Raw genomic sequence first — 23,429 nt, 5'->3', positions numbered from 1 at the left:
ATGATTAATTTCTTCATTATCAAAGGTTTGCTCTTTGAGTTTTAAGGAAAACTTTTTCCATCAACAAAAGTATAATTATTACATTCTTTATATGAATAGTGTTCCCAATTTATAAGCTATTTCCATATGCTATACTTCATTCAAGCCTAATAAAAACTTTAGAATAGCTGGAATGGCTTCTATCCTGAATTCGCACATTGGGAACCTTCTTGTCAGTTCTGTTCTCACATTTCACCTTCTTTTCTAGGTTTACTGATCATCCACGAAGGCATTTCATCACAATAATTCAGTAATTTATGCTGTTTTACTATTTAAAATCCTAATTTCAAAACCCATAAACTTCCCATTAAAAGCACTTTAAGGTCAATTTTTCTAACCCTTCTTTACATGTCCTTCAAAAATGTCAAGCATGAATAATTCTTAAGAACTGATTCATAGTATAATGAAGTTGGAAATCTCATGCCAACCAATTTATAAATCCCTAATTCACAGTAAGTATGACCATTTCACAGCCCTGTTTCCTTAGCAATTGCTAACTAGTACCAGAGTACCAAGCACTAACTCTACACCAGATACCAAGGTCACTAAATCATGGTTTTGAAATTATCTTTCATTGTACCCAGATATGACAGCAGCATTTAAAAATCATCTCTTTATCCTTGTGTTATCTTATAAGCTGGAGAAATGGCAGATCTTTTAAGAGTTCAAATACCACATTTTTCAACGATTATGGGCTGTATTTATAGGAGTCAGGTACATGAGCACATATAGAAATAGTCAATAGGTCTTGTTCTGATTAAATAAGGAGGCATCTGATTCACCAATATAAACACTGCCAAAAATGCACCTATTTCAATAATATTATAAAATGATTACATGAATAGACCATGTGCAGTTATGAAAAGCCTTGAAACTATTCTGTGATCTCCTAGTAGCTGTTTCTCTGCCTCCTCACATCAAATGACAGATCAGAAACTTCATTCCTATTCAACAGATGCTTGTTAACCATTTACCAAAAAAAAAAAAGAGTATTTGAGTACCTACTCTGTATGTACCTAGCACTTTTTGCATGTTATATAATAAATAAAATACTGCCTGACAGTATATGTTAAGTATAACATAAGTGTGAACTATTTTCAAATTATCTTATTTAAACGTAACCATTCTACTTATCCCATATATGATTCCTCCATTTTACAAATGAGGAAACTGAGGTTCAGAGAAACTAAATAACCTGTCAGTTCATTTAGTAAGCAAAGAGCAGGGGCGGCACTTGAACTCCAGTCTAATTCCAAAGCCTGAACTCCCCTAGGCTTCCAGGCTTTTCTCAGAGCTCAGGCTTTAAGGATGACTGTGAGGTATGTCTCCTATAACAGAAAGTTATGGCTTTACAGGATTTACACTCTAGTTCTTAATTATTTATCCAACATCAAGGTTCTGTATTGTTCTAATAGAATGGTGAGTAACCAGGAGTCTAGATGGCATCTAACTGTTACCATCTATGAACTTCTTCTAAAATGTTATTTTAGGGCAGCCCAGGTGGCTCAGCGGTTTAGCAGTCTTCAGCCCAGGGCCTGATTCTGGAGACCCGGGATCCAGTCCCACGTCAGGCTCCCTGCACAGAGCCTGCTTCTCCCTCTGCCTGTGTCTCTGCCTCTCTCTCTCTCTCTCTCTCTCTCTCTCTGTCTCTCATGAATAAATAAATAGAATCTTTAAAAAAATAAATAAAAATTAAAAAATGTTATTTTAGTAGGTCCTTAAACTAGATTAATTCATATGAAAGAATAAAAGCCTAATTAAAACAAAATCTCTTGGGGTGCCTGGGTGGCTCCGTCAGTTTAAGTGTCGACTCTTGATTTTGGCTCAAGGTCATGATCTCAAGAGTCACAGGATTGAGCCCCATGTTATTAGGCTCCTTGCTCAACAAGGAGTTCCCTTGAGATTCTCTCTCTCCCTCTGTCCCTCCTCACCCACACTCATGTTCTCTCTCTAAAATAAATCATCTTTTTAAAAAAATCTCTGAATTACTAAATACTTGTAAAAAGAAATAGAAGGTCCTTATTCTTTAAATGAAATGATAATCAAATTAATCTGTTTCCAGATAAAAGGATTTAAAAGAATTTAATTTATAACATTACTGATTCAAGTATTAAGATTAAAGTTGATCCTTGAATAGGTTAAAATTCCAGTTTACCTCTGTACACACCTAGAAACCACTTTCTTCACAGCACTGCACAAGATTAACTAAGCCCAGTCCACATTCCACTCTCAAATTCACTACAGTCACTCCTACTAGCCTGTTCTGTCCTTCCCTCTCTTCCCCTCGTCCTGAATCCCGGATCTGATCTGCATGGCAAAACTCTGTTCCACATAATAGACTGCACACACCCAGTCAGTCAGGTAACTGTGTTCTGGGCCTTCTGTGCAACTATGTGACTCAGTCCTGGCTACAAGAGAAGACAAAGTCTGTTGGAAACTTCTGAGAAACACTCTCATTCCCAATAAGAAAGGCAAGATAGTTTCAAAATATCCTGAGTCTTGTTAATACCACGAAATGTTCACCCAGAATTCAGGTCAGTAAATACACTGCATTAAAATGTATACAGACTATGTACTACTTCTCTTGGGGGCCAGAAAACTTCCAGTGTTAGATGTGGGTATAAACCAACATGTAAACTCCATGAGGACATGCACTATTTCATTCAACCAATATTACTGAATGTCTATTATGTGCCAGGCTTTGTGCTGGGCAACAAGGTAGACTAATGTCCCTGCTCCTAAAACATAGTTGGAACTCAATTAATACCTGCTGAATTAATGAACTGCAACTTCAAATAATTACCGAACAAAAATATGGTAAAACAAACTATTTTTAAATTGTAAAACTTGTAAGTTTAACTGAAACTAGTATTCAGATAATTTTATACCTTGTATCTCTAGACCAAGCAGTTTTTGCTAAAGGCCTGAATACACAACACACACACACACACACACACACACACACATACACTTCTTTTTTTGATACCAGAGAATATTTAATGCGAAGAGCACTGCCAAGGGGATCCTTGGGTGGCTCAGTGGTTTAGCGCCTGCCTTCGGCCCAGGGTGTGATCCTGGAGTCCTGGGATCGAGTCCCACATCGGGCTCCCTGCATGGAGCCTGCTTCTCCCTCTGCCTGTGTCTTTGCCTCTCTCTCTCTCTCTCTCTCTCTCATGAATAAATAAAATCTTAAAAAAAAAAAAAAAGAAAAGCCCTGGCAATCAATCATACTTATTATAAACAAACTGGAGAATTTCTGATGTCTCATTAAAAAATATATGTATGCTAACTATAAGAGAAAGTACCCCTTCGGTATTAAATTTGCTGTACCTCTAAGGAATATGTTTAAAGAGTACACTAAATACAGAGAAGTAGTCAATGAAAATTTAAATCAAAATTCAAAATCTGATTTTTGCTCCCTCCCCCCATCCCGGCCACAAAAACTATTGTGAAAGGTAAAAAAGGGAAGTCAGAGCTGGAAACAAAACAATGAGTATTTTTAATTATTCATGAATTTTGATATCCTTATTCCCCTATTCTCCCTCCAATTACCATGACCAAGAAGAATGAGTCACATGACTGTAATTTGGACATCTGGTAAGAGTGGCCTAAAACTCCCAGACATTTGATCAAATTTACATTAGCCTACAAGAGAGTCTGGCAGTGGGAAAGATTAATACTTAAAAGAGATCATCGAGAGACCAGAGATACTAATATAGTTTAACTGTAAGAGCTAGCTACAGACAGAATGAACAGAAACCTGAAATAAAGGCCTCCACACGTTTTTGAAGTTCTTAGCTCAAGATTAAGAAACTGACCTCAAACCAAAAAGACCCAGAAGTTCAAATCAGGCCTAGAAAGTTACTTAATTGTCTCTACCTCCCAAACTGGCTACTGGTGCTCATCTCATTATAGGCAGCCCCTGGAAAAGGAAGCCCCCTGGGAAGAGAAGAGGGAGGGTCTGCAAACTTCCTGATAACTACAGTAGAAATCAGAAGGGCAGGTCAGTTAGAGGAGATACAAAGTACACATACACACACGAGAGAAAAGCCTCCATCAGATGGGACCAAACACACCTCAATTTGACAGTCCATGCTGTTCTCTCCCCATTAAACTCCTAGTGGCCTCATATGTGATATTATATATGCAAATTCTCTGATACATATAGTGTTGGAAGTAACATAAAAGCCGATTATATTTTATTAAAAGCAGACTATTCTCTTGAAGAAAAGGAAAAAACAGAAGCTGAATAATGAGCAGAACTAAAATTACTCTACACAAAGTTCAGCACAGTAAATGCCTTGAAAAAGGTCACTCAGCAAAACCAATAGAGGTGTTCAGAAGGGAATTCAGGTCTCAGACTCTGTTTTTGTCTTCACTGGTTAACCAAATGCTTCTCTGAACAGTGAACAAGACTCACAGCTGAGAGGGGCGCCTAGGTGGCTCAGTCGGTTAAGGGTCTGCCTTCAGCTGTCATGATCCCATGGTCCTGGGATCAAGTCCCACATTGGGCTCCCTGCTCAGCAGGGAATCTGCTTCTCCCTCTCCTTCTGCCTCTTCTCCCTTCTTGTGTTCTCTCTCTCGCTCTCTCTCAAGTAAATAAATAAAGTCTTTGAAAACAGAAAAGAAGACTCACAGTTGGGGAATGGCTAACAGTGAGAATAGAATGGACCAGACAAACCACAAAAAGGAGACTTGGCTAAAATTTCCCAGGCCACTGCTTGCTAGCTCTACTTCCTTATCTGTTAAATAGGGAATATACAAAGATTGAGTGAGGGCTTGTTGTGAAGATGAAATGATAATGTACATAAAATAGGGCACCACACAAAATAAAAAAATTTCAGGGACTAACTGAGCCTTCCTAAGGGGAGAAAATTAAGGCGTATGAATGATCAACACTTTATCGAAAATAACTAGTCCTAAGAAGGAAGCATGTGGCCTCAGAAGCCAGACTGCTAAGTGTGAGTCCCAGGTACATAGCTAGCTTGGGCAAGTTATAGAACCAATTTATGCCTCAGTGTCATCTAAAAAATGGAGATGTTAACAACTGCACCTATCCCATAAAGTAACTTTGATTATTCAATCAATTAATGCATGTAAAAGTTTATAGTACAGTAGACCTCAAAGCATAGTCGTTATTATTGCTTTAATAAACCTCTTAGTAGACTGAGGATTCTTACTGCCACAAGGATGATTCCCAGCCCTTCAGTACTTGAAACACTCATTTTTCTTACCAAATACCCTTCTAACCCCTCCTAGCAAAGTTATACAGTAACTTTTCTTTAATTAAAGTCTATTCCTTTAATAATTATTTGATGGGGAAAAAAAATAATTATTTGATGGGGGCAGCCCCAGTGGCCCAGTGGTTTAGTGCCGCCTTCAGCCCGGGGTATGATCCTGGAGACCTGGGATCAAGTTCCAGTTCGGGCTCCCTCCATGGAGCCTTCTTCTCCCTCTGCCTGTGTCTCTGTCTCTCTCTCTCTCTGTGTCTGTCATGAATAAATAAATAAAATCTTTTAAAAAAATATTTGATGGAATGGAAGGACATTGAGTTTAGAGAACAATCAAAAGGCTAAGAAAGAATCAGTGTGATGAAGAGCCACCATGAGAAACTTTAGAATCAGCAGGAAGGCACATAAACATAGCCTTTGTCCCCCAAGGGAGTGAAGAGTCTTCTTCCTTTCCCCCAGAGGCCTGGAGAAGGGTGGCTGGCAAGCTGTAGTGACTAATGTCTCCGGACCCCAGGGAGGCTGCCTTTTGTGCATCAGTCACCAAACTTGAACTTCCATCCAGTCTCCTCAAAGCCTTCAACCGAAGGTGTGATCTTAAGGCTGGATGCTTTGGGGGTTTTGCTGCTTTATTTTGCTATAGTAAGCACACAGGCGTTTTTTAAAGCTTTATGTCAGACGTTGAAGACTCCTTGACTATAATCACACGTGCTGTACAATTAATTCATTAGGACGTTTTAAGACCTTAAGGCCCTGGGCAGCCCCAGGTGGCGCAGCGGTTTAGTGCCGCCTGCAGCCCAGGGCGTGATCCTGGATCAAGTCCCATGTCGGCTCTCTGCATGGTGCCTGCTTCTCCCTCTGCCTGTGTCTCTGCCCCTCTCTCTCTCTCTCTGCGTCTCTATGAATAAATAAATAAAATCTTAAAAAAAAAAAAAAAAGACTTTAAGGCCCTAACAGCAGCAGATTATCAGTTGTAAATGTCAAGGACCCCTGGATAGGCTCTACCCCTCAAAATCACTATAAGCACCTGAACAGCATCATCAAGTAAAAACCAGTCCCTGAGGAACACCTCCCAACTCCTGGGCAATGCTGCTACCCTCTGAGGCATCCGTGGGAAACTGCCTGTGGTGACCGTCTACTGAAACTTCGAGCCATCATGTCACGGCCCAAAAACCTAAGAAGCATGCTGAACATTTAGTAACAATGATACAAGGAAGAAGGGTAAGTTATTTAGAAAAAGAATAAATTATTTAGAAAACAACTCATCAGTAGCTTTTAAAATAAGTGCTTCCTGGAAAGGAGTAAGTCTCTGGTTACTCCCAGAGATAGGTTGGGACACATGCTACATCTGTACAATAATCCAGTGCAAAACGTTAAATAGGCATAAAGAAAAAAAAAAAAAGAGAGCCTGTTATGCTAATTAGGAAACTAATTAAACTCGTAAGTAAGATGTAAAACCAAAAGCCCAACTGGCAGAACAGTCTACTACCTGCTATTCTAGAACTCAGTGGGATGCCTGGCAGCTTGTTGTCTATTTGGTATTAGAATTTAGTTGCAGCTTGTTGTTTGCTTTTGCAGATTGCAATACCCACACATATTAATCTAAGTAAACTTTCTCTGAAAACTAGAAGTGCTTATGTTAAACGCACAGAAATATTTGGTTAAATCTCTGCTCCTTTTATACAACAAAAAACAATGAATGCCCCCTCTTCCACTTTCCTATTCTTCCTCTAAAAACAATGTTTTTTCCTACCATTAAATTATTAAGTTAATTTAAATAGAGTATTACAAAGATTGCCAGTTTTCCAAGATTAGCATTTATAAATTCTACTTTCTAGTGACTACAAAAATATCTACATAATTTTCAATTCTTAATAACGCTATGCTACGCTACACTAATTTTCATATTGTATAAGAAAAAATAGTTTTTACAAAATATAAAACTTCTTTTAGTCTTGGATAAAACTCTAACTGCAACAGGTGCCTGAAGTCATCAAAGCTGACTGATAAGAATTAAAAACTTTATTTGCAAATTAACACCACAAGGTAAGCTGGAGGCTAGTAAACAGTTACTAATGTCTCTTTCAGAGGGGCAAAATTTCCAGCATCATCTCTGAAAACTGCTCTGATTTATATTCTAAAGTGTGAGATGGGGGCAAGGGCAGAAGAAGGTTGTTATTTTAATTGTTGTATTTAAACTGTTGAGGGGCACCTGGGTGGCTCAGTGGTTGAGTGTCTACCTTCAGCTCAGGGAGTGATCCCAGGATCCAGGACGAGTCCCACATTGAGTCCCACATCGGGCTCCTTCAAGGAGCCTGCTTCTCCCTCTGCCTGTGTCTCTGCCTCTCTCTCTCTGTAGCTCTCATGAATAAATAAATAAATCTTTTAAAAAAATAAACTGTTGAGAAAATAAATGAGCTAGCTGGTTAACACACACACTCAGGAAAAACATCACCAGCAAGAGAACAACTCAAAGCACACACTATATCATTAATGTTTTTCTTCAATATTTTCTAACAATTTTAAGTGAGATTATAAGTGCAGTACTATTCTCTACTAAAGCATAAAGTATAAAAGAGAACTCAATTTACTTTTCTAAACTCACATTAAATCCCTCCAAACAATCATTTGCAGATAAGCACAAGCTCAGCTACATCATTTGGACCTGCATGGGCTCAACCAGATGATGATGAGACAAGATACCAAGTCAGTCCTTGCTGATCAGGAAACCCAATGCTTTCAGAGGCCTAATGTCAAATCTAACTACCAAAAGTCATGAGCTTACTTCAAATTCCTCTAAAAGCAATCTTTTAAGGAAAAAAAAAAAATCAGGAAGCCATTCAAACAGCAGAGTCCTACTCTTACCCAAATCTTTAATTTAATATTTAATAAATATCCAATTCTTGGGATGCCTGGGTGGCTCAGCAGTTGGGCGTCTGCCTTTGGCTCAGGGTGTGATCCCAGAGTCTCAGGATGGAGTCCCACATCGGGCTTCCTGCATGCAGCCTGCTTCTCCCTCTGCCTGTGTCTCTGCCTCTGTGTGTGTCTCTCATGAATAAATAGATAAAATCTTAAAAAAAAAAATGTCCAATTCAGACTGCCAGTTACTTAGACTTCAAGAGCCACCTTAATGACAAAGTCTGGTCAAGGAAGTTTTCCTGACTTTAACAAATACTGTGGTGAGAACTAAATATCATGGAATTTGGGCCTTGGAAATGCAGACACCTGTAAAGCAAATGAATAAACCTACACCAGACATCATTGCCATGGGGCTGCCCAGCCAATTATGTAATTTCAGAGGGTGAAACTGAAGGAGGACTGGGGTGAAGTATGAGGAGAAAATAATTTTTCTATTTTACTCAAATGGTGAGTGATGAACTTTAACAAAAATTTTGCCTTTTGCTCATTTCTCCCCAAATAATTAAGTACTTTATACTATCACTTCCATTTTCAAACATTTGCTTATTGCCATCAGGAACTACATTCCAGGGATGCCTGGATAGCTCACCGGTTGAGCGTTTGCCTTCAGCTCAGGGCGCGATCCTGGAGTCCTGGGATCAAGTCCCACATTGGGCTTCCCACATGGAGCCTACTTCTCCCTCTGCCTCTTATGAATAAATAAATAAAATCTTAAAAAAAAAAAAAAAGGAACTACACCCTAAACTGCACTTTTATGTACATGAACTCAACTGCCTGGATGAATTTTTTTTTTTTTAATCTTTGCTTCAGGGACGCCTGGGTGGCTCAGCGGTTGAGCGTCTGCCTTCAGCTCAAGGCTTGTTCCCAGAGTATCAGGATCGAGCCCCACATCAGGCTCCCTGCATGGAGCCTCCTTCTCCCTCTGCCTGTGTCTCTGCCTCTGTCTCTCTCTCATGAATAGATGAAGTCTTAAAAAAAAAAAAATCTGTTTCACTAAATAATGGAGATTGGTGGATCTAAAAGTTGGAAGAAACTTTAATAGGTGGCACCTAGTCCAATGGCTCTCATAGTTTTGTGGTTATCCACTATGCTCAATGCCCCAACATTTCCACAAGGAACACCTCTCCATTAACCTGGGTACTTCTCTAGCACATTCTTCCCCATGCATCCTTGAGGAAGCTGTCCATTCTATGTCAAACACCATCAATGATACAATGATGGAAAGCTCCCATGAATACCTTCTGGGATAATCTATTCCACTTCTGAGTTGCTTCACCACAAAGTTTATCCTTAAACTGCCCCAAGTTCCAAAGGCTTCTACCCATAGGTGTTTCCCACTCAAAGGAGTCTGCACCTTTGTTCACACAAGAAAGAACTTCACACAACTGAGGGAAGTAACAGTTCTTCCAAAGACAGGTCGTAAGTTCCTTCACCATCCTAGTCTTCCTGTGAAACACATTTCAGTTTGCCTGCATTATACCAACAGAACACAAAAGAATAAATTAAAGCCTTAAAATGATTTTGATTTCACTTGAAATAGCCTGCTACTTATGTGGGCCAGGCAAAATATTTCAGAGCTAAGTCTGCTGCTCAGTTAATTAGACTTTGATCCTGGGATCATGGTAATCAGGCTTGATTACCTTTTTCACTGTGTTCCTTTAAAGTCAACCAATCATAAAACTACATGGACAACTTTCCAAAAAAGAAAAACAATAGCCAACAGATACATGAAAAGGTAACTCAACATCATGAATCTTCAGGGAAGTGAAAATCAAAACCACAGTGAGATATTACCTCACATGTGTTAGAATGGCTATTACCAAAAGGACAAGAGAAAACAAGTGTTGGCAAAGGTGTGGAGAAAAGGGAACCCTCATGCACTGTTAGTGGGAATGCAAACTGGTGCCGCCACTATGGAAAGTAGGGAGGTTTCTCAAAAAATCAAAATAAAACTACCATATGATCCAGCAACTCCACTTCTAAGTATCTGAAACAAAACCACCACCTCAAAAGATATCTGCACTGCAAAGTTCACTGCAGCATTATTTCAATAACCAAGACATGGAGGCATCAATGGACCAATGGATCAAGAAAATGCGGTATATACATATACAACAGAATATTCTTCAGCCTCGGGGCAAGCGGCGGCAGCGCAGGCTGGGTCAGAGGCCCCAGGCAGGTCCTGCTGGCATTCCCAGGGTGGGCCGTCCCATCCAGCCAAGTGTGCCCTACTCCAGTGATTCCCCGGCTCCTGGTTTGGCATTCTCACTGGCCACCTCTTTCCTGGGAAGATGTTCCTGGTGGGCCTCACAGGGGGTATTGCCTCGAGCAAGAGCTCAGTGATTCACGTGTTCCAGGAGCTGAGCTGTGCAGTGATTGATGTTGATGTCATCGCCTGGCATGTCGTCCAGCCAGGATACCCCACCCACCGGTGCATCATGGAGGCCTTTGGCACCAAGGTCTTACTGGAGAACGGTGACATCAATCGCAAGGTCCTGGGGGACCTGATCTTTAACTAGCCTGACTGGCGGCATCTGCTCAACACCATCACCCACCTGAGATCCGCAAAGAAATGATGAAGGAGACCTTCAAGTATTTCCTCCGAGGATACCGCTATGTGATTCTGGATATTCCCCTGCTGTTTGAGACCAAGAAGTGCTCAAGTACATGAAGCACACCGTGGTGGTGTACTGTGACCAAGACACCCAGCTGGCGCGGCTGATGCGGCGGAACAGCCTGACCTGGAAGGATGTGGAGGTCCGGATCTAGGCCCAGCTGCCCCTGAAGGACAAAGTCCACAAGGGACGCCACGTCCTGGACAACTCGGGGGAGTGGAGCACCACCAAACGCCAGGTCCTGTTCCTGCATGCCACGCTGGAGCGCTCCCTGGACTACCTGCCACTGCGGCTCAGGGTCCTGATCGGTCTAGTGGGCATTGCCAGCCTCCTCTACACCTGCTTACCCGCTACCTCCTGCCTTCCCCCTAGCTGGCCTCTCCCAATGCAGGAGGCCCCGGGCTTCAATCTTAGAGGCTGAGGCACAAGCCTGTCAACTCTCTCTCTCTCTCTCTCTCTCTCTCTCTAACTCTGGGCTGAGCATGATACTGGGCTGACCCTTCTTTGGAGTGTATCCTGTCTGAGGCAGAGGAACAGCCCTGTCAGTGGCACTCGTCCCCACCTTTCCTAGGGCTCCTCCCTCTGGAGCCACCCACAGAATGGTATCCACAATGGGGCATGAAAGCAGTGGTAGGAAATTGTCGTAAACTTCTTGGGGGGGTAGGTGAGGAACACGTCAGAGTGGCCAACGGTACTGTTCAAAGCTGGGCGGCTCCCTGGACTTGAACCCTCTCCAAGCCCATGCCCCATCATGACCCACACCTGCTTCCTGAACTGGAGAAATCATTTTGGACCAAGGGCTACCACCTTGGGACAGCATTCTCCCCCAGGTTGAAGCCCTCTGCAGGATGCAGTGAGGCCCCCGTTGTAAGTACTGCTGTGGCAGGGCCTCCTGTGGGCTGACCCACTGCCCCCAACCGTAGCATTTCTCTAGCGTTCCCCACACCCACTCACCACCTGCCACCAGTTGCCTCCCACTCTGTGTCCTCTGCGCCCTGAACTCAGTAGTCCACATGCACCAGGCTGTTTCTCCCTCTGTGCCTTCGGTGTGCTGTTCCCTCACCTAGAATACCTTTAGTTTTTCTACAGCTGGGTAACTCCCAGCTTAAGCACCACCCGAAGCCCCAGACTGGGTCAGGTGCCCTGGGGACTACTCCCTCCGTGTTTTAGTTTAACCCACAGAACTGTAATCAGCCAAAAGCTGGTTGATCTCTCCTACACTGTAAGCCACTCGAGGGCAGGAACTGTGTCTCGTCCATCTCTGTGTTCCTGCTGCAGAGCCTGACTGGCCATTGGTGCTTAATAAAATAAAGTGTGTTGATCTGAAAAAAATATATATATTCTTCAAATAGCCTCAGAAAGTAAGGAAATCCTGCCATTTGCAACAACATGGATGGGCCTTGAGAGCGCTGTGCTAATGGAAATAAGAAAAAGACAAATGTTGTATGATCTCACTTACATGTGGAATCTAAAAAAAATCAAATTCATAGATTCGGATTAGTGGTTGCGAGAGATGGGGAGGTAGCCAAATGGATAAAGGTGGTTAAAAGGTACAAACTCCTAGTTATAGGATAAATAAGTCCTGGGGATGTAATGTACAGCATGGTAACTGCAGTTAACAATGCTGTATTGAGGGACGCCTGGGTGGCTCAGTGGTTCAGCATCTGCCTTCAGCTCAGGGCATGATCTCAGGATCCGGGACTGAGCCCCACATTGGGCTCCCTGCAGGAAGCCTGCTTCTCCCTCTGCCTATGTCTCTGCCTCTCTCTCTGCGTCTTTCATGAATAAATCAATAAATCTTTTTTAAAAATGCTATATTGTATATCTGAAAGCTGCTGAGAGTAGATCTTAAAAGTTATCATAAGAAACAAAAATGTGTACATATGTGAGGTGACAGATGTTAATTAAACTTATTGTGATCATCATTTTGCAATATAAACATACATAAATCACTCAGTTGCACACCTTGGACTAATACAATGTTATATGCCAAATGTATCTCAATAAAACTGGTAGGAAAAAGGAATTTTGATGTTGATACCCATAATTACTCTTAAAGTCAGGGACTTGGTTATTTTCTCTCTGTAGTCTCAGTTCCAAATAGACATTCAATAATGTTTGGAAAGAAGAGAAAAAGGAATGAGAACCTAACTCTAAAGCTGAGAGATTTGTTTCTGTGAGAAAGGAAAATCTACGCAGGTCAAGATAATGCAGAATGCAGAGTAATAATAAACAGTTACAAGCAAACAAGATGGTGGCCTACGTAGAAACTCAGAACAAATCCTGGGGAAATTAAGTTTCAAGGATGAAATCTAGCCACAGGTATTCAGGAGTTCAAGGCACCAACTTAATCATTACATAATTGGGGGAAACAGCAAGGATCCAGTTATTGGAAACCTTATTACCAAGGTCAAAAAGACTCAACACTAGGACTGACCTTAAGGCTGCACTAGTGAGTTATTGCCACACTTAAGCAATTCATGTCTGTATCTCCTTCGGGTTAAAGATTATTCCCAGAGTCTGGGAAGAAGCTGGCTCTCTTACCAGGATCTCAGTAAGCAAATGAGGTTATAACTGTAGAAGTGGATAGCTGGATGAAAATGACAAAGGCCACAGAAGGAAAAGGAGTCAATTCTCAGGTGATCTAAGTTGGTTGCAGCTTGGTTTGTGATTTTTAAATGATCAGATTCTCAAGTCTGAGGCTGCCTTTCAAGAAAAAAAAAAAAAAAAAAAAACTAATCATTTTGCAAAAGCAGAGTACCTTTCAGGATAAACTAAGAAAAATGACAGGTAGATCCACATACCCTACAACATAAAGGGAAAGGTAACTAAACACACATTCCCAAGCAGAATTCAATTCTCCTTGAAAATGACTACAGCACCTTGCAGCACCTTCCAGAGGAGCACTCCAACCCACCGAGCCTCCAGGCCCAGCCCTGCCTCAGTCTCTAGGACTTGGCGCCCTGCCTGGCTGCAGTAAGCAGGCAATCTATGGTCTGCAGAATGAAATTAGTGGAGATAGTTCTGTCATCTCTTCAGATAGAATTGGAGTCTCAACTTTCAATACTTTTCATAATCATCCTTTAATTTAAAGGAATGCCAAAAAACTAAAATAATCATTGAAAAGCATCTCAACTCTGAAAATCTGATGCCATGTTTTACAAGTTTAGAAAAATATAATGTACAAAATATCACATAAAATAAGAGACGAAAAATTCTTTTCTAAACAAAAGACTTAACATTTATAAACTCCAACTAAAAACTACTAAGAACCTGTAGCTTTTGCACTTTAATCCATATGCTAAGTAGACATGGTTAGTCATAGGTATCTTTGGCAGTATTTTTTTTTTTTTTTTTTTTAAGTAATCTCTATACCCAACCTGGGCTCAGAACTCTGAGATCAAGAGTCGCATGCTCTGTTGACTAAACCAGCCAGGCTCTCAGCTTTAGCAGTACTTTGTATTTGTGGCACAGCTGTTATATCTGATACATAATAAATAAAAGTCCATTTTAAAAGAAATTACTTTAAAATCTGACCTATTACATATGTGACACAGATTAGCTATTCTGCTACACTATTTAAATAGCTGCTACATTCACAGCAGTTACCTACAAAACACATGATCTTTATGTGCTGGCACTAAATGTCTAACCTCCAAGGGCTAATTCTAGGCTGATCAATTAGTACACAAACCTCCACCCTCGCCCTCCATTCATTTAGCTCTGACCATTCTTAGCATCTACTACATAGAACTCCTTTTACTGAGGTATATCTACTTTTATGACATGTTACCAAGTTACTGTGACATTAGTTTAGTGTTTAAAACAGATACAATGACAGCCAAACAAAGAAAAATATCATCCCACTTGGGAAGAATTGTGAAAATGAAGTAAACGACTAAGATACAAAAAGTGAAAAAAGTAATAATAGTAAAAGCACAATCAAATTTACATCAACTTTGTAACTTTTCTTATTTATAGTTAAGATCAAGGAAAGAACAGAAAACCATTTCATAACAATAAAGCAGTATAAGAGAAAGCAGCATCATAAATCAAAGCTGTAAAAAATGAAGTAAGCAATTATTCTGTGCTCATTACAAAATACTATGCTGGAAAAAAATAGAGTCGAGATTGTAATTTGCTCTTATAAAGCAATAATTCACCATACATACAGTCTCTGCCTACAAAGAAGCCAAGAACACTCTTAAGCAGAGTTTCCAACAGAAGGGTTTGTTCATAAGACATTAATGCAGAGAGAAGGAAAAAACCCTCAATTTGCTAATTAGTTGAAACTGTTTGTCTGCCAATTCAACTGGGAAATGGTGCATTAGAAAAAATACCTACCACAAACAACTTGTTAACAGAGTCACTGCATTTGCAACTAAAGAGATCATACACAACTATAGCACTGGATAACAAAATAGAAGAGAAAGAGATGTTTCTTTTAACAAAAGTAATCCAGCTAAAAATAAATTATGAGGGAATGACAGGATCTCTAATAAAATTAATGGATCTGTTGACCATCAATAACAGCTTACATCAATCACAAAACAAAAGACAATCTGAGGGGCACCAAGGTGGCTCAATCAGTTAAGTGTCTGACTTCGTAACCCAGGTCATGGTCTCAGGGTCCTAGAGTCTTGGGATTGAGCCTTGCATCTGGCTCTGTGCTCAGCGGGGAGTCTGCTTCTCCCTCTTCCTCTGTCCCTCTCCCTGTTTATGCTCTCTCTCTGCAAATAAATAAAATCTTAAAAAAAAAAAAAAAAAGACAACCCAAAACATTATGTGTTCCCTGATGGAAGAATATAACATCAACTATGAAAAAGTCTTGGGGAGGGGGAGGGGAGGGGAGGAGGGAATCAAACCAGAACTGGATGGAACTTCTATTCAATAGAGAAGTCAGAGGAACAAGATAAACATCACTATGGTGACCTCAACTTTTACTTCACACCATACATAAAAACTCAAAATGAAGCATAAACCTAAATGTGAAAGCTAAAATTACAAAAAAAAAAAAAAAAAGCTAAAATGATAAAACATCTAGAAAAAAAGAGAAAATTTTCTTGGCCTGGGATTGGCAAAGATTTTTTTAGATATGACCCCAAAAAGGCACAAACAATAATTAAAAAATCAACAAACTGAGATTTATTCAAAGTTTAAAGCCTTTCTGCTCTTAAAAGATTCTATTTAGAAAAAGAAAAGATAAGTCACAAACTAGGGGGGAAAAACCTGCAAAACATTTATCAGATAAAGGATCTGTATATAAAAACTCTTACAGGGGTGCCAGGATGGCTCAGTCAGGTAAGCCTCCAACTCTTGGTTTAGGCTCAGGTCATGATCTCAAGGTCATGATGCACTCCCTGCTCAATGCAGAGTAGGCTTCCCTTCTGTCTCCCTCAACCCTTCTCCCCCCCCCACCCCTGCCCCACCCTGGGCGATCTCTCCCTCGTTCTCTCCAAATAAATAAAATAAAGAAAAAACTCTTACAACTCAGTAAACAATCTAATTTTTTTAAACAGGCAAAAGCTATAAATAGATACTTCCACAAAGAGAATGTATGAATGGCAAATAAGCACATGAAAAGATAAGGAAGCAAATTAAAACCTCAAGGATATATCATTACATACTAACAAAAATAGGTGAAGTCAAACACTAGCAACAGCAAGTGTTCACAAGGATGTAAAGAGACTACAGTTCTCACACAATGCTGGTGCAAATGGAAGATGGTACAGCCACTCTGAAAACAGTTTGGCAGTTCCTTAAGAACTTCTTAAGAGCTGTATGTTTAAATACAGTTATCATACAACCCAGTAATTCCACTCTTGGGTATCTACCAAAGAGGGATGAAAACATATCCATACAAAGATGTTTACACAAGTGTTCACCACTATGAAAAGAAACAACCCAAATGTCCATCAATTAGTGAATGGATAAACAAAATATGGTGTTATCTACACAACAGAATAATTCTCAGCAATAAAAATGAACTGATACATGCTATAACAGGGATAAATTTCAAAAACATCATACAAAATGAAATATGCCAGGTGGAAAAGATTACATACTGAATGATTCTATTTACATGAAATTTGTAGAAAGGCAAAACTGTAGAGAAAAAAGCCAGCAGGAGTGCCGGCTCAGTCGGTAGAGCATGCAACTCTTGATCTCGGGGTTTTGAGTTCAAGCTCCAAATTGAATGTAGAGATTATATAAAAAAATAAAATCTTAAAAAAAATAAAAAATAAAAAATAAAATAAAATAAAATCTTAAAAAAAAAAAGCCATCAGTGGTTGCCTGAGGCTAGGGCAGAGGCTGGTTATTTTTGGTAATTGAGGGTGGGAGGTGATGGAAGTATTCTAAAACTAAATTGTGGAAATAGTTGCATGATTGTATCAACTTACTAAACCTCAATAACATCAACAGAGGGAAAGGGGTTCCATACCACCTAAACAGGTGCATATAATCAAGGTTCCAGAAACCTCAATTTTTCTTAAATCCTCAGGTGATCCTGAGTGGAAAAAAACTCACTTTCAACATCCTGAATTCAACAGAATGTGGATGGCAACTCATACTCCCTGTGCTCTTGCCAGTGCGTAGCTCCTCATTTCTAATACAGGAACCACACTACTGCTCTAGCAAAGGAAGGAAAGGAGCGTAGAACAGAAGAGTACTACCTGTTTTAAACTTTGTTTTCTGTGTCACTGCCCAGTTTATTCTTTGAAAAGTTCAAATATTACTTTCACTACGTATTGTGCTATTTCTGAATTACAGCAAAAGCAAGAGAATTACTATTTCAAATTAACTCCACATTCAGTACTTTATTTGCATAGAGTAAGTGCTCATTTAAGCACCTGCTGAAACTGCCCACACTCAATAATTGGAGCAAAACCTGGATACCTGTCATGAGGGCCCTAATAAGGCCACTGAGCCACTGAGAATCTGATAGCCACTGGGCTCAAGAGCCCACAAACTCTTCACCTAGTCAGCACCAGGTTGCTAAACTTGGAGCAGCAATTTTCAAAGGAGCCTCCTCTCTTCCCCAAGAAATCTGGTATTAAGTATACAAACAACAGGAAAATAAAATCATTCCAGTGTAATTTGATCAGGATTGATATTTATATATAGATTTCCAATGGTTGGCTGTTTTTGTGTGTATGTGTGTTTAGTTTTTTGGGGTCTTGGCTCAAAATGTTTTACAAAAATATGGTATTACATTTTCATTCCAGAAACAGAACTATTCTTTTTATATCATAGTTTCAAAAACAAAAAACAAACAAACAAAAAAAACCTCTACAGGTTCTGCAGAACAGCCAATACCATAAATCAAACTGTAATCTTCACATATTAAAGAACTTAAAATACTGGTAATACCTATGGGATATTTAATAATATTTTAAAAATTAACTGATTTTTACATGCCATAAAGGTATTATGGTTAAAAAATCATAACTTTAAATACTAAATTATTTATGAAGGACATAATACTCAAGATTTGCTATAAAATGATGCAGTGAGGGAAACAAAATTGTATATACCTGCCAGAGAGGAAAGTACAGACAAAATAAGCCAGCCACATGTTGATAATTGTAGAAAACAAGTAATGAGATTTTGTTTCTGCATATGTTTGAACATTGTCATAATAAGAAGTAAACCATGAAATAAAACTATAGTGATAAATCAGCCTTCTCAAAGATTATAACAAAGAGGCAGTGGCAGACCATTAATTGTCTTAAAGACATAATAGAGTGCATGGTTAGTCACATCAACGATATTCACAGGGCTACTCAATTGGAGAATTTATCCATTCTGAGCAAGAGAGCTGATTCTCATGACAAATATCCAAAATTACATTGTACTACATCCAAAACACAGTTGGTATTGTAAAGATCTTTCCAGAAAAATCAATGATATTTAACAAGTATGCACTGATTAAAAGATCATCACTGTTACCTGAATATTTCCAATTCCTGACAATTCTTTTATTGACACATCTATTCTTTCAATAATGACCGTTGAAGCTAGAAAAATAAGAGAAAAAAAAACCTGGTCTATCACTGTAAATCCATCTCTTGAAGTTATCATACGGGATTCTAACTGAAAAAGGAGCGCTATCACCAACTGCTAGATCACAGTCAGGTAATGAAACAAAGTTGTGGTTCCTCCTGTTTTATGCTCTCATAGCATGATACATTCATTTTTCATTCACTAGCACTCAGGGGCATTTCTTTCTTCTCTTTTTAGTGAATTGCTTTTAATGACTTAGGTGGTTTTATCTTGATTTTCATTTTTAATTATAATAGATAATCAAGTGGCAGAATCCTGAAATTTTGAGACAAGCTTCCTTATCACTCATGTACAAAAAAGAAACAAATGGACTTTTTAAAAAGATTTTATTTATTCAGAGAAAGGGGCAGAGACATAGGCAGAGGAGGAAGAAGCAGGCACCCCTCGGGGAGCCCAATGCGAGACTCAATCCCAGGACCCCAAGATCATGACCTGAGCCAAAGGCAAATGCTCAACCACTGAGCCACCCAGGCGCCCCTAAATATTGGATCTTAAGTCCCTCAAGCTTTCAGTAGCATGATCATTCATTTGTACCACCTTGAACATTCATATTGACACAGCCAATACATGCACCTGCTAAGCTGAAGCAGCCCATCCCTGGTACCAAAATGGGTCAAAGGGAAGGACAAAAGGGGATGCAACTGTTTCAGTCTGAAGTCTCCTTGATAACAAGATCCTCAAAATCACAAAAGTGCTTACCTTTTGCTGAGGCAAGAGACAGTTAAATCAGATGCACTGTGACTTAACAAAATACAATACTGGTACAGAGAAGTAACTTATTTTCTTTCAGCGCATATTCAGATTTTTGTTTTGTTTTGTTTTTCCTAAATCCTTGGGAGTAGGGTTGAATGTAGTCAGGTCACTTTTCTTATCAACCAGAAAAAACTTACTGAATATGGTACCACGCTCTGAGGGCCTGAATGTCAGTTAAGAAAACCTCACAGAGGGCAGCCCTGGTGGCTCAGGGGTTTAGCACCACCTTCAGCCCAGGGTGTGATCCTGGAGACCCGGGATCGAGTCCCACATCAGGCTCCCGGCATTGAGCCTGTTCCTCCCTCAGCCTGTGTCTCTGCCTCTCTCTCTCTCTCTCTGATGAATAAATAAATAAAACTTAAAAAAAAAAAACCTCAAAGCGACATAAGAGGGCAAATGATGACTATTAAATACTCTGGAGACTGCAGCCACGATGGGAGTAAAAGTACAGGGAGGCCTGGGTTTAAAAGCAGGTTTCAGGGATCCCTGGGTGGCGCAGCGGTTTAGCGCCTGCCTTTGGCCCAGGGCGCGATCCTGGAGACCCGGGATCGAATCCCACATCGGGCTCCCGGTGCATGGAGCCTGCTTCTCCCTCTGCCTGTGTCTCTGCCTCTCTCTCTCTCTCTCTCTCTCTCTCTCTCTCTCTGAGTGTGACTATCATAAATAAATAAAAATTAAAAAAAAAAGCAGGTTTCAGAATGAAGATGTTATTTTGCAAAACAGGGAAGATGAAGACAGTTCCAGGCAAAGGATAAGAGCAAAGGCATAGGAATGGGAAAGTGCAATGTGTGTCTCAGACACAGGAGTAGGCCATTTTGGTTTGGGTTGAGGGCTTCAAGACAAGTCATGAGACAAGACTGGGACATTAGGTTGGGGGTAGCCTAAAGATATCATTTATCAAGGGTTTGAACTTCAACCTGAAGGAAATATGGGCACACTGAAGGTCTGTGAACAGGGCTAAGTGATCTGAAAATAAATGTAGTGTACATATAGAGAGATGGGCAGTGATGTTCAGGATGGAGAAGAGGAGCCTGGAAGCTAGTTCAGGGGATGCTTCTTTAGTAATTCTAAAAAGACTGGAAATACTAAAAGAGGAAGTAACAGGAAAGAAATCCTTCATTTATAGAACACATCTACAGTTCACAAAGGACTTTTGCTTAAGAATAATTTGTAAAGTAGAACATCTGTCATTCTACATATAAGAACCACAACTCAGGGCATCTCCTTTCATGACTATTTGTCCACTGGATAGTAAGCTCTGTGAGAGTACTGCAGGGACCATGTTGATTTTTGTTTGCCCCAGTATCCCTGCTGCCTTGCAATGAGCCCTGTAATACTTCCTGTATCTGGGAGATATTCATTACATATGTGACAGATGAGCCAGCAAATGAAGAGCACATTGCTTCTTCCACTCTTGTTTGAATGATATGAAAATACTTTTTCAACCAAAAATATTTTTTATTTTGTTTTGCTTTGTTTTCTGACAATGAAAAGGCCTTCACAATAACACTTTTTTTTTTTTTTTTTGGAGCTACCTAGATTTCTTTTCCTACCTCAGGGAAAAAGAAGAAATGCACAAAAGGGAATGGCAGGTTCCCTGCCACCTCCACTGTGGTTATCAGAAATTCATTCCAAGTGATATATTATTAAGGATACAAAAAAGGTTAACATCTGGTAGTTACTTTTTCAATGTTCTATTGAAATGTTCTATTTTCTTGCAGAACAAATTGGAGAGAGATAAATAACCATGCACATGAACATCTATAGTGTAGAGGTAAAAAACCCTGGCCTAGAAGGCTTGTGCCAAAAAGCAAGAAAATGGAGGTGTGTCAAAAGAACAAAAAAGTGAGCTTTGACAGGGCTCCACTGGCCAAATCTGGGATAATTCACACATCAATATAATCAATGAGAATAACAAAATTATAACTCATAGAATAAAATAGAAAAAAATGAGTCTATATTGACATAGATCTATAGTAAACTAATAAACTGAAAACTTGATGAGGAAGGGGATAATTTCAAAGTATCTACTCACAAAATACTAATTACAAACAAGATACAATGAGACACGACACCATTTTTGTGATATTCCCGCCAAAGATTCATAACCTTAAGTTTACTCTTGAGAAAACATTAAACCCAAACTGAAGGACAATCTACAAAATAACAGGCCTAATGTTTCCAAACAAAATACCAGGCCTAACTTCTAAACACATCAATATCCCTGAGACTGTGAAAATCAAAAGAAATGCTGAAGAACACTCAGCAATTCAATCGCAAAGCATGATTCCTAACTGGTTCTTTCTGCCCCCCCCCAAAAGGCGAAAGGTGGTAAGGCTGGAGAGGGGAGCTTCACTGGGGCAACTGGTCAAACCGGACTGTGGTCTGAGGAGTATTTGATGGCTATACTGTACTTACTACGGGAGAATGTCCCTACTATAGGACACACACACCAGGGTATCCCGGAGAGATGGAGCATCAGAAGGGCAACCTACTGACAAAGGCTGGAGGGATAGGGGACAGCTCTCCTGTACTTCCAAATTTGCTCCGTTTTTCACTGTTTCAATTTTTTTTTTAAATCTTCTAAAAATATTTAGTATCTCTCCAAAGTGAACATAATAATATACATACATATATATTCTTTCCGATGCAGTGCTCTTTTTGTAGCAAGAGTATGAAAGGAATCTCCCATTGGAGTACTAGGGAAGCAGTGTGAAACAGCATTGCATAACAAAAAACAAACAAAAACCAAGCTTTATGCATTGTAATACTGACTTCAAACTCTAGTTCATCACATACAAATTCATGACCTCGGAAGACTTTTCACCCTTCTGGGTCTCAAAATCTCAATCTATAAAGTGGGAATGCCAGCTTTTTGTGCAGAGTAGCTATGAGGATGACATGAAATGGTGTGTTTGAAAATGTTTGAAAGGTTAATAAGCATTCAAAATTAGTTATCTGCTGCTCCAAGCAATGTATTCACAGCTTGTGTCTAGTTGGGAAGTGTGCATCTCAGGAAGCCTGAGAAGTAGGGCTTACAGCTTTTCCAGCTACAGGAATATGAAAGATCCCTTTAATCCAATACCCATACTTTCTGGATCAGATGAGACCCTGGACACCTACTGGCAGAGGCAAGCCACTTGCCATCCCAGAGAAACCAGCGTTGGTCTGCAGCTTTGAGCACTGGCACATGCACTCCTTTCACCTTCACAGAACTCTGATGCAAATATTATAAAACTGAAAAGGCGAGGAAACCAAGGCTCAAGCAAGATTAAGAAATTTACTCAGAATTCAGGTCTTTCTAACTCCAAAATTCATGAATTTCCCACTAAATACTGTCATTATTTCCAAACATGCTTAAGAAAGACAACACATGAATATGTTTAAAAGCTTTTCTGTATCCTATGCACTTGAGATATGAGTCCCTTACTCCCATGGTTCCCAAAATGTTATCACTGTAAAACAGAAATTACTTAAGCCCTAAATCTTTGTCCATCAACATCCTCAGTGATTTACAATAATCTTATTCACTCCCCTATCCCAGACTTGTTTAGGAGAATCAGCAACAGTGCTAAATAAAGTAAATTTCTTAAAATGTCTTCCTGCCTTCAGTAGTTTCTCTTATTCCCACTTTTTAAATTTATATTTTTACTAATCTCTACAAGCCAACGTGAAGTTCAAACTCACAACCTAGAGATCAAGAGTCACATGCTCTTCCAGATGAGCCAGCCAGGAGCCCACTATTCCCACTGTTTTAGAACAAGATTCTTAACCTGGAGTCCTAGGGTCCATGAAGAGAACTCAGGGGTCC

The 23,429-nt window shown here is 39.8% G+C and overlaps 1 protein-coding gene and 1 pseudogene across 1 annotated transcript in view; one reads left to right on the top strand and one right to left on the bottom strand.

Annotated features, from left to right (window-relative positions):
* SFMBT1 (Scm like with four mbt domains 1) overlaps positions 1–23,429 on the bottom strand; it is a 120,161-nt gene that overhangs the window by 61,972 nt on the left and 34,760 nt on the right.
* On the top strand, positions 10,353–11,173 carry LOC100687410 (annotated as a pseudogene).

This window comes from Canis lupus, chromosome 20 (assembly GCF_011100685.1).
Source record: "Canis lupus familiaris isolate Mischka breed German Shepherd chromosome 20, alternate assembly UU_Cfam_GSD_1.0, whole genome shotgun sequence".
Lineage (NCBI taxonomy): Eukaryota > Metazoa > Chordata > Mammalia > Carnivora > Canidae > Canis > Canis lupus.
Note: the sequence above shows the minus strand (reverse complement) of the source record. Positions and strands in the feature narration are given on the sequence as shown.